We start from the raw sequence: 12430 nt of genomic DNA, 5'->3' as shown, positions 1-12430 counted from the left end.
AGGAGGCAAGCTGTTCCCCCCCGCCCATGTTTTTAACCACACTTTTTAAAACTGAAACCATGGAAAGTGCTGGACTGACAGCTGTGGAGACTCAAACCCTCTCTTTACAGACAACAACTGTTATGGCACACATCAGCAATGAAAGATTGCCCACATCATCCAATCACTCATCTGGGGAGAGGGTCCTGCTCTAGGAGTGTATCAGCCTTGGGCATCTCTCTTCAGAGACTGTCAACCTGGGTGCCAATTAATACCGGTTGGGATTGCAGTGTCGTGATGTTCACACTTGTCTGCTGAGAACTGGACTGAGACCATCATTGTATTTCTCATAAGCCACTAAATCACCATCTGTCACTCAGTACTGGAGCAACCAGCAATCTAGAGGTGAAAGTAGGGTGACCAGACAGCAAGTGTGAAAAATCGGGATGGGGGTTAGGGGTAATAGGAGCCTATATAAGAAAAAGACCCAAAAATCAGGACTGTCCCGATTCACCCTAGGTGAAAGACTCATTGTCGATGAGCTCAGCCAAACAGTTCCTCGTCACTGCACTTTAAAAAATATTATTTATCATTTTTAAAAGGCTGCATGAGTGGTAGCTGATCTGCCTCTTCCATATTGTGAAGTTAACACCTCTGGAAGTAGCAGTTGCTTCACTCAATAAACCCATGAATGCCAGATCATTTGTAAACAGAAAGCAATACCCCCAATTTATCACTAGCATAAAAAAGTAAGAAAAAATCTGCCATCGTTAAGGATGATCCCACCGTACTTCTGCTCTCTTGCTGCAGAGCAAGACAGGCAGTCGGCATGAGCACAAGTTAAAGAAATCCTATTCCAGGACTTCTGCTGATAGCAGAGATAAAATAATCCATAATATCAGCAGTACAGCGAGGATGTAGCATACCAAAACAAAATGAGCCATGCTAATTTCAACACCAATCAAAATACAACACAATGCTTTTATTATTTCTATAATGTCCCTAATGCACAGAAAATGCCAGAGTGAGAGGGAAAATACTGATGTTCGCATAATGAAATATGACACTATTAGCAGGGAAAGATACGTCTTCCAAACTTCCAGAGGAACACTGTGAACTATGGAGAATACAAATAAAAACATTATCGGTGGTGCTGGTAACACAGCCCTTTTAAGATCACCTGATACTTCTATTATTAGATCCTGTTTTCACTGCTTGTGACATTATTGATATAAATTGGGACCATATAGAACATGTGTTGCAACCAAGGTCCTGTAGTGGCACCAAATCTTAAGTAAAGGGGGTCATCTAAGGTGTCTAAGACCAGGTTCTGGGTTGCTGGTTATGATTATGCTGTCTGTATGTCTGTGTATCATTTTGTAGTTGAAGTTATAAGTATTGGCTCTGTACTGTCTGTATTTTGTATTATGCTCTGTTTCTGGGAAATATCCCAGACAAGCTGGTGTTAGCCCTGCCTAGCTGGCTTGATGGCCCATTAAGGACCATCAGCTACACAATTGACCCATGGAGAGAAGGCAGACACGCCTTGTGACTCAGCAAGGTATGCAGAGACTTGTCCATGTGACTGCAGACTCCATTTTGCTGGGATTTTCCACAGTAAGAACAAAGAGATTCTTACACCTGGAAAAGCCTATATAAGGCTGAGGCATCATCTCCATCTTGTCTTCAATCCTGCTTCTGACCTCTGGAGGGACTTTGCTACAAACTGAAGCTTTACACAAGGGACTGAACGACCCATCCCAGTGGGGGATGTATTCCAGAGACTCAATTTGAACCTGCAGTTTACTCCATCACTGCTGCAAGCCTGAACTAAGAACTTTTCCATTACTGTATGTAATTGATTCCATTTAACCAATTCTACCTCTCATTTCCACCTTTTTCCCTTTGTAAATAAACCTTTAGATTTTAGATTCTAAAGGATTGGCAACAGCGTGATTTGTGGGTAAGATCTGATGTGTATATTGACCTGGGTCTGGGGCTTGGTCCTTTGGGATCGAGAGAACCTTTTCCTTTTATTGGGGTGTTGGTTTTCTTAACCATTTATCCCCAGGACGAGTGCACTGGTGGTGATACTGGGAGACTGGAGTATCTAAGGAAATTGCTTGTGTGACTTGTGGTTAGCCAGTGGGGTGAGACCAAAGTCCTTTTTGTCTGGCTGGTTTGGTTTGCCTTAGAGGTGGAAAAACCCCAGCCTAGGGCTGTGACTGCCCTGTTTAAGCAATTGGTCCTGATTTGGCACTCTCAGTTGGGTCCCGCCAGAATCACTCCGTCACACTGCTTATGACTTTGCCAAACTTTAATTGTTTGGGCTGAAGTTTTCCATGCCAGGTGTCTTGCCTCAAGTTGGGGTGCTTTATTTTTTTGGGGGGAAGATTTCAGCCAAAATGGTCCAGCATTTTCTGAGAACAAGGCGAGGGAAAAATACGTTGTTTTGCCCACAATAAAAAATTATGGGGACCTTTTCTGAGAGAAGCTCTTGTGCCCCAAGCTTTGGAGCAGGGATGTGACATTTGGCAGAGGGGTAGCCTTTGCGTCAGGGATGGGCCTTTTGCTGGCCCCATGAAAATCTGCCCAAATTTCGCCAAGTTTATTAGTCTTTGAAAATCAAAGCTCGCACATGCTCAGTAGAGACTTAGATTTTAGCAGCTAAATACCCAGAAGGATCCATGCACACTGGGCACGTTCAAGCTTGGGGCTGAGCGTGACTTTCCCAGTAACAGCAGCAAGCTGTGGCGGGGGTCAAGACACCAGAACTGAACACAAATCTCTCCTCTGCTCTCAACGCCCTGATGCCTGGGCAACCTTATTTTGCCCCACTTGTGCATATGTATTACTCTGTAGTCTTTAATTGCATGCTCATATGCTATTTTCTCTTGGGATCCCTGCCCCATTCATCACACAGGATGGGCCTTCTCTGAAGATGGATCAGGGCTGTGTAATGAAGAAGACCGTCAGTAGGACCCCTGACTCATTTGTTGCAGAAGTTGGAAGGTCTTTAGTGAGTGAGATAGGGGATTGCAGGAGGACGAGGAAAAACATGGTTAAAGCAGTTGAATGCTGCTCTGGAGAACTGGATTCTATCTCTGCCTCTGCCACAAGGTTCCCATGTGATGCTCAGCAGGTCACTTAATCCAAACTTTTTATAAATGGTAATTAATTGTGTGCTCCTCATTTTCTGGGTGACTGACTAGAGATCCTGGGGACTGATCTGCAGAACCACTGAGTCACTGAAGTTAATAGGAGCTGTGCTTTGAACATGTAAAGTGTTATATGGCGTCCTGGCCTCTGTTCGTCAGAGGATGGAGATGGATGGCAGGAGAGAGAATGTTAGGTTCACTCCCTCTGGGGCACCTGGCATTGGCCACTGTCGGTAGACAGATACTGGGCTAGATGGACCTTTGGTCTGACCCGGTACAGCCGTTCTTATGTTCTTATATCATCAGGCCTGATGCTCTTCACATCAGGCACCCAAAATTAGTGGATACTTTTGACGTTAATCTCTCCGTGCCTCAGCTCCTCTCTGCAAAATGGGGATGATAATATCCCCTCATCTCACAAAGGTACTGTAAAAATAAATTCATTAATATTTGTGAAGAACTCAGGTTATATAATGATAAGCCCCTACAGAAAGGCCACGAGGAAATTGTTAGTCTGTCTTCAGAACAGGCTTTGAGTACGGGGCTTAGATACAGATTAAGATGCCTTTTACCAGACAGCAGTGATTCTGGGGCCAATTCTGTATTGGAGTTGATACAGGATCCAAGTTTTTCTCTCATTCCTTTTTTTTTTTTTTTTTTTTTTTTTTTTAAAGGGTGAATTTTCTAGTTTCTTAATTTACAAAACTAGCTTCTCCTATTAGGAAGGCACTGGTACAAGTAAAAGCATATTGTGATTGCTTCTGAAAGGTGAATTAAAATCCTCTGTTTTACTCTTTACTGACTGAATTCAGCCTCCAAACTTGGAACAAAAAACCTTTCAAAGTAAAACTGAATTTTCTATGGATTTTTTGCAGTAAAATATTCTGTAACTGTACAGAAAACCTTTTAGAATACTCCCTTTCTGAATTCTGGAATTCTTTTCCAGAGATTTTTTTAAAGTCCATCTAATATAAGAGCCAGATGAACCATGGGGCTTCAAATTTTACTCATGTGGAGCAAGTTGTAGAACTGGGATCCATCTCATTTCTAGAATACCTTAGACACTGCATACATAGTGAGACATATAATAAATAAATTTTATTTCTAAAATTTGTGAAACCAAATCTATTCTGCCAATGGCAGCTGACAGATGTGACAAATTATGAAGAACCACCCCCAGCCCCACTATTGAGTCAAGTGGATGCTCAAGAATCTAACTATTTATATATATAGCACCCGTGATCGAGAAGAAACCCCCCATTACCATTACACTCAATTTATGTTTTCAATATTTTCTTAACAATGAGTGCTAAAAATTCCTAACACTCATCATTAAGAAAAAGCTGATAAAATAAATTGAGTGTAATTGGAGTCTTCTACACCACCATGGGGCTATAAATATATTAATTTTTGTAAAACCAATTTCTAGAACATCCACGGAATGACAAATATATTCAATGATTCAAATATACGTCAATAACAATTGAAGACAGTAATGGTTAAAACTAGTAGGGTTAATTAAATAACAGAAATTAATACATTAATAACATTCAAAGCAACCAAAATTATACATTTTTACTTTAATCCTCAAGTTTGTCAAGTCTGATCTAAAATTGTATACCCTGGAGGAGAAAGCTTTACATTTAAGCTTCTTCTGGGTGACACAAGCTTTTCAAATTGCCAGGCTCCAGCTTCAAATGAAAAGCTCTGAGTGCCAGACAGAGGAAGCTGAAGTGTTACTTAAAGCTTTATCTCTCAGGCATGTAAATTAAAAAAATCCAAAACCCAACAACCAGAGATCGGATTGAAGTGCTATTCCACTCCCTGGATAGCCCTTTTCTCCACTCCACTGGCCTATCTCCAGACCCGGATTGTCAGATCCCACATTTAAAACAGATTAAAATAAAAGAGAAAAAACAAAATGACTTTCAAAATCACCTCCCCCCAACCTCCCTTGCTCTCCCCCCCCGCAACTTTGCAAGTTTAAAGTTTCTCAGACATATTCCCACACACCACAAATACTGAATAGCCTGGAAGCAAGAAGATCTCAACAACCACCCAACACAACACCAATCTCCAAGCACTAGCTCATTTACATCAGGACACTCCAACACACCAATATGTTACACTGACCTCTCTAATGTACTCACTTTCAATTCAACATTATTACAGTCCTCAGAGCAAACATCAAATAGTTAAAAACCACACTGCAAGGTAGTGAGGCAATCCCCTCTCAAACCCCAGAAAAATCTTCTGCAATTTTCTTGGAAAAATTGAAATCTCTTGAAGTTCACTGCAATTTTAAAATGGCTTTAGGGATTATTAATCAAGGCTGTGCTGAGATATACTAGTTCATAGAACAAATTAATTTATCCATGCTTATCTGAAAATTCCCTTTCTTCGAGTAACGAGGTCCATAGCTTGGTTACAATGGATACTTCAGCCAGCTTGCAGCTTTGGAGCAGAACCAGACCTGTCAGTCACTGGCAGCAGAAGAATGCCCTGCCTCCTGGAATAGCATAATTCAAATCTACTTTCCTAAATTACAGATTGTGTTCCTCAATATACACTGAAGGAAGAAATTCTTCTACTGCAGATTATGGTAAATCCCAAGTAATGATAACAAACTCAAAACCATGAATGTCAATTTCCACTGCTATTGTGGATGATCCATTTTGTCTCCAGGATGAGCCATCTGTCCATCTTATTACTCAATGAAAGGAAATTTTCAGGTAAGCATAGATACATTTTCCTATTCTTCATTACGCTAAGGTCTGCCTACACATTACAATAGGATTTTCATAGTAATGCGCCTCCAGAGTGGGAAGCAGATTCATCCTTTAATTACGGACATCCAAAAAAAGGTAGATTTTATATAAGTAGCTCCTGTATCTTCCTGCCAACAGAAAGAAAATGACATCTGCTAACATTGGATGACCAATATACAGAATTTGGTGAACTAATGACTATCTAGCAGATGTCAGTACAGGAGACATGCCTACTCTGACCTGAGAATGCTGGTGCCTCTAAGCACTGGACTTGCTGCTTAACTGAAGGAGGACTATTTCCTGAATTTGCTTAGGAAATGAATTATATGGCCATTGTAAGAATGACTGATCTGAATTAAAATTACAATAATGGGTCTCATTAGAGAAAGCTCCCCAATGCAAATTAAAAAAACTCATCTGATTGGAAATCATAGCTAATAGGAAGCCTATATTAAGATGGGTAGTACATAATGACACACCCCGCAGGGGTTCACTCTGCGGAGTGCTGTAAATAGTAGAGGCTCTGAGGTTGTGCTTTATGACCTTGTGCAGCTAAGATAAGGTTGGTACCATAAGGAAGTATAATATATTGGGATTTGTACAAAACTTTTCTTAAACATCAACAATACAGCACTTCCAGAGGAATTGAAGGCTCTTTCACTCATTTAACTTGGTAGTTAAACTATGGATTAGTTGACTTCTCTTTTGGGGTCCAGGAGATAAATAACAACTTCATTCAAGTGTTCATTTTAAACATGTCTGTTCCTGGATAGAGGATTCATCTTGCAACAGCAGACCTCCTCCGTGAGACAGACATCCAAAGATCCAATGTTAGGTTAATCCAGGCAGAAAGCCATAGCCTCTTCAGCCAGAAAGGGATAAACAGTCACTCTACCTCTCTTGGTTCCTATTTTTGGGAGTAGTGGAAAAGGTGGGAACACATATAGCAAGGACCGCGTATAGCTTTGTAAGTTGTCCCCACATCCTGGATCGTGACACAGAAACAGACTGCAGGGCACTTCATTTTCTGTTTCGAGATGTAAAGAAGTTGAACACCAGCCCCTCTGCCAATCTGACTTCTGCCATGAAGGACATGGTGTTCATCTCCCCTTTTGTGGGCAGTGCACACAGAGATAGGAAACTTTGCTCCGCCCAGGAGAGGAGAATTTCTCTCTGGGGTAGGGTGCTTATGTTCTTCCCAGTTATTATGAAAACACTATCAGACTGTGATGGGGTGCTCACCCGCATACTAGCATGTAAAGGGTTAATGTGGCTCAAAAAGGGTTAAACAACCTAATAGGCCACAGATGTGGGAAAGTTAGGCTTGATAGGAGCGACCTGATTGAGAATGGATCCCAGCTGGACAGGAGCTGACGGGGCTGGTATAAAGTTAGGAAGTTTGCAGCAGGCAGGGGGCTGTAATGTGGAAGCCAGCAGTTACTCTCTGGGCTGGAGAGGGAAAGGAGGAAACCCGGGGAGAAAGTAGAAGCCCTGGGATCCTACCCCTGAACAGAGGGTTTACCCAGAAGGGTAGTGGAGTGGAAGCCTGAGAGAGGTGGAAAGGAAAAAGCCCAGGGAAATGGCAGCAAGTTTTGGGACCATGCAGACCTTGGCCTTTGATTCAAAAGCCCCTGAGCTGGAGCCTGGGTTCCCCCACCGGTCACTAGGGACGCTGCTCTGACGTGAATTGTATGACTGTGGGGAATGATACCTGGCCAGCCAGTCCAGGGAGCACCCCAAGTCACAAAGAGGAGGCACTGCAACTCCTGGAGCATAAGAGGGGCCACAGCATAAATAAAAGATCAGAAGGGGTGTCAAACCAGATGGAGCTATTCCCCAGACATAGCCACAAGCAGACACCCCATTGTGAGACAGACACACTGACCGTTGTGACCAGAACAGGTCCGTTTTCCATGGGAGGTGTTCGGACACCTCATTGAGTCACTGACTTCCAGCTGGTGGGTGCTGTGCTCTCTCTTTCTGGAAATGGTTCCCTGGACAGAATCGTATAGATCCCACCACAAAAAGAAATCTCCCAATTGTGGGAGTGAAGAATTTACAACTGGAACTAGCTTTCTGCTGATCAATGATATAGGGCAAGATGCAGAGGGGACATCCAGAATTACTGGATACGTATCATATGAATTGTGGATTACTGAAGCTTGCCTGTGCATGAGATCAGAATTTACAATAAGATCCAGTAAGAAGTGGATTCTTGTTTCTGTGACACCACTTGTTTTTCTTATGATCATCTTCATCTTTTATTAATATTCTTGAGGTAAGACCTTGTACCTGATAGTATTCATCCTCATCCCAGACCTTTAATAGACTTCCTTGGCACAATGTGTCTGTGTTTGTGCAGAATCCAAGACACTCCAGGAACAATATCAAACTGTGTGTTTGCTTCAGCTTTCTCTGCGTAGGGCCTAGATCAGAAAACACTGTCCAGGAAAAGATGCATGCATTTCCTTCTCTTGTAAAGCCAATATTATTTGCTAACAGGCTCCTGGAGAGAGACTCTGGAACAAAACGGTAATAATCAAAGTTTGAAAAAGAAAAAGGACTCGAAAACATTAGGATTGTCTGAGGATCAAAAGATGGCCATGCTTTGAAGACAAGCCTCTAATAGATTCCTAGATTCCAAGGCCAGAATGGACCATTGTGATCATCTAGTCTGACCTCCTGTATAATACGAGCCATAGAACTTCCCCAAAATAATTCCCACAGCATACCTTTTAGAAAAACATCCAATCTTGATTTTAAATTTGCCCTAATCACAATTAGGAATTTATCTAGATGTTTCAGATGGGGTCCTGCTATGCTTGTCCCTGATTTTCTGAGACTAGAAACAGGAGGGTAAGTGGGTTGCAATGGTCCCATTTGTAGATGATGGATGATTTCATTCATTTCATTCATATTGTGGCTTTTCTATGGGTTGCTTTCTATGTCCTAAATCTGTTCCTGAAATTTGTGCACAGTTCCATAGGGTACCCACTTTGGGCAATGTTCAGTGACCTCATTAGATCAAAGCTATGGACAGTCCTTTTACTCCCAAATCGAGAGAACTTTAAACCAACCACGGATCTAACTTCAGACAGGGCTGGTTGAGCTGTATATAGCTCTGAGGCAATAAAGGACAGTTACTGACCTTGCACTGGTTCTAGCTACCACTTGCAAAGAGTACTTCAACTTGCCACATGACTTGTATTCCTTTTTGATGTCTGGCAGGAGTCAGAATCATAAGTCAACTTTTTTGATGACTCTGAATAGCCTCATCTTTCCATGAAGTTCCCACTGTATCTCTGATAGCTGGCAACAGCTTTGTCTGAGCATCTGATCCCAAGGACTAAAGCACCATACATTTGCATGGAACAGATCTGAATTCCCACTTCTTCCGCCACCTCCTCCTCCTCCAAGGAGAAGCCCTTAGGCCATGTGATTTTTAGGTTAGGAGAGACCACAGATATACTATTCATAGAATCATAGAACTGGAAGGGACCTCGAGAGGTCATCTAGTCCAGTCCCCTGCACTCAAGGCAGGACTAAGTATTATCTATACCATCCCTGACAGGTGTTTGTCCAACCTGCTCTTAAAAATCCCCAATGATGGAGATTCCACAACCTCCCTAGGCAATTTATTCCAGTGCTTAACCACCCTGACAGTTAGGAAGTTTTTCCTAATGTCCAACCTAAACCATCCTGGCTGCAATTTAAGCCCATTGCTTCTTGTCCTATTCTCAGAGGTTAAGAACAACAAATTTTCTCCCTCCTCCTTGTAACAACCTTTTATATTCTTGAAAACTTATGTCCCCTCTCAGTCTTCTCTTTTCCAGATTAAACAAATCCAATTTTTCCAATCTTCCCTCAAAGGTCATGTTTTCTAAACCTTTAATCATTTTTGTTGCTCTTCTCTGGACTTTCTCCAATTTGTCCATGTCTTTCCTGAAATGCGGTGCTCAGAACTGGACACAATACTCCAGTTGAGGCCTAATCAGCATGGAGTAGAGCAGAAGAATTACTTCTCATGTCTTGCTTACAATACTCTTTACAATATTCACTATGTTAGCACTGCTTGTGAAATCCTGTGGAGAAATTCATGGTGTCACATAACTTGTTGGCATTTGTTTTGTCAGTTTGCTGCAACCTGAGAGTTTTCATGCTCAGAGGAGGGATCTGAGAGGATGCCTGCTTAGACATGGCTGCCTATGAGGGGTCCATATGGCGAGGAGCCCATTGCTTCAGGTAAAAATCTCCCTCTCTTAGAAATGCCTACTCCCTGACCACCAAGAAAAATAGCTGCATGTATCTTTGGTAGCAATACTAGGTTCAATTTTGATTGGTGCACATCGAGGAACCTTGTGGCCTTATAAAATGGAGACTGGTTCTTCCAGATATGGGTTGCTGTCCCTCTCGGCACTCCATAAGCAGCTGCTGGGAAGAAGGTAGCTACAGCTGTCTAAGGCCATTACAGATCTCCTAACTGAACCTATAACTCTCATTTGGAGTTCCCTAAGGAGGAAGAGTTCCCCTTGTGGTGCTGTGTGTACATATGCCTAGAGGTATCAGACTGGTCCTTTGTGCACTGTTCTGTCATGTTTACTCTATAAGGGTGATCAGGGAAATGCAGCACTAATGACTATCCCTGAGGCTGCACTCCATGGAAGTGAGCAGAGGAACTGGGTGCTGGATTATCTGTCCCACTGCACTCAGCGAGGGTGACTGGGGAAACAGTGGTGATTCTATTATTTATTTATTTCCCCCTTGAGAGTTTGTCCCCATAATCCTGCTTTGGAAGGCAGAATAAAACTGGGCTCTGAGACAGCTCTGAAAATACTTCAAGTGGCTGGCATCTCCCTGTCCTCAGAGAGGCTTGGGCTTGTCTCCTCTCCCACACAGAGAATCGTAGGACGGGAAGGAACCTCGAGAGGCATGGCCCCCTTCTGACTCTCTGCAGGAAGGTTCAGCCTGGGTCTCAAGGATGAGCTTCCCAGAAGCTCTACCCCTCTCTAGTGCATGGGATCCACATGGGTCAGATGGGTCTGTGTTTCCCATTGTGGTCTCAGCCTGGGATATCAGCACAGATCCCACATGGGGAGAGGGGCTGTTACAGAAGTGGCAGCAAGGGGAGAAAGAGGGTCCCAAGGGTCCCTCATCAAACTCTCTGGCATTGGCAGCATCTCTGTTGTGTTTAGTGCCCTCCATCTGCAACCCAGGGGAAAGTGGAGGGGAGGAAGCAGCTGAGTTCCATAGTCACAGGCAAGGCTGCTGGCCTGGGCTAGAGGGTCTCAGGTGCAACCATCTTCAGGCAGAAGGGGGCTGATTACCCTGGAGCCAGTTCTTTTCCAATCCTTCCTAGCTCCTTTCCTGCCAGGGATGGGGGAGCTGAGCTGACCCCACCCAGAGTGGGCTGTGAAGGAAACTGCATTCTACAGGGGTGGAAGCAAGAGGCACAATCCTTTCCTTTGGCATCTCTGGCTTTCTGGGCCCAGCTCACTCCCTGAAGCCTACAGGGGCACCAGTTGTTACCAATACCTCAGACAAGGAAGCAGAGCTGCGGAGATTGTCTCCCCAAAAGTAAATGAAGCCACAGAATAGAGCTGGGCATTAGCTAGTCAGTACTCAATGCAACTGTTAGCCTAAAAGATTGAAGTAAAGTTTGGAATTTCCCTCTGCAGGAGGGAGGTCTGGCTGAGCTGCCAGCCACCGTGATGGCAGAAAAATATGGAGGTGAGTTCAAGAGGCAGGGCATTCCCCTCCTGCCACTGACTGCCTGGTGTGGTTCTGCCTCCAAGTTGCAAGCACACTGAAGTATCCATTGGATCTGATCTGTGGATGTTAGCATGAAGAAGAAAGATAAAGATTCTGAAGGCAGAAGCATTTCAAGAAAAAGACGAAGACAGCGAAATACAGCATGTACCTACAGTCCAGAGAAAGACAGGCATAGTGGCTACATTGTTCCAGAGGTTTCATTTAAAACAATACCCAGAATTCTTAGTGGCAATGGCATAAACACAGTCAAATTGCTCTTCTGAGTTAGTGTGTGTGGAAGGTATGGTTATTGTGTGATCTCAGTGAAAAATAAACTATCTGGGAACTCTAGGACAATTATTTTTGTAAAATGTGCAATTTACTATACTAAATTTAGGGCTTATTGATACAAAAATCAACACGCAATAGATCTAAGAGATCTTGGAAGTAAAACAGACATGAGGTGGGCAGCTGTTTAGTTCATTTAATCTAATGCAAATTTCTGAAAAACACAAATGACTCCAACACTTATTGTAGAAAAGACTGCCAGTTATAGCAATGGGACTCATCCCTGCTTCTCTCCCATTGGAGAACTGTTAATCTGGTACTCTTATGTTTTCAATCATGAAAATTAATCACTCACTTTGGCCAGATATGATAAATGAGTAATTTATAATTCAGTTTTAACAACAGTCTGTTAAAGACACAAACACTTTAGGTAGCTGATTAGAAAAGCCACTCATTTCAGGCCACATCCAAACTGGAAAATGAGCAAAA

General features: G+C 42.9%; 1 protein-coding gene across 7 annotated transcripts in view; it reads right to left on the bottom strand.

The window, feature by feature from the left end:
- FAT3 (FAT atypical cadherin 3) overlaps positions 1 to 12430 on the bottom strand; it is a 573356-nt gene that overhangs the window by 155604 nt on the left and 405322 nt on the right. The gene's annotated exons all lie outside the window — the stretch shown is intronic.

Source organism: Mauremys reevesii, linkage group 1, assembly GCF_016161935.1.
Source record: "Mauremys reevesii isolate NIE-2019 linkage group 1, ASM1616193v1, whole genome shotgun sequence".
NCBI classification, from domain to species: Eukaryota; Metazoa; Chordata; order Testudines; family Geoemydidae; genus Mauremys; species Mauremys reevesii.
The sequence above is the reverse complement of the archived record's forward strand: the minus strand, read 5'-3'. Positions and strand labels throughout refer to the sequence as shown.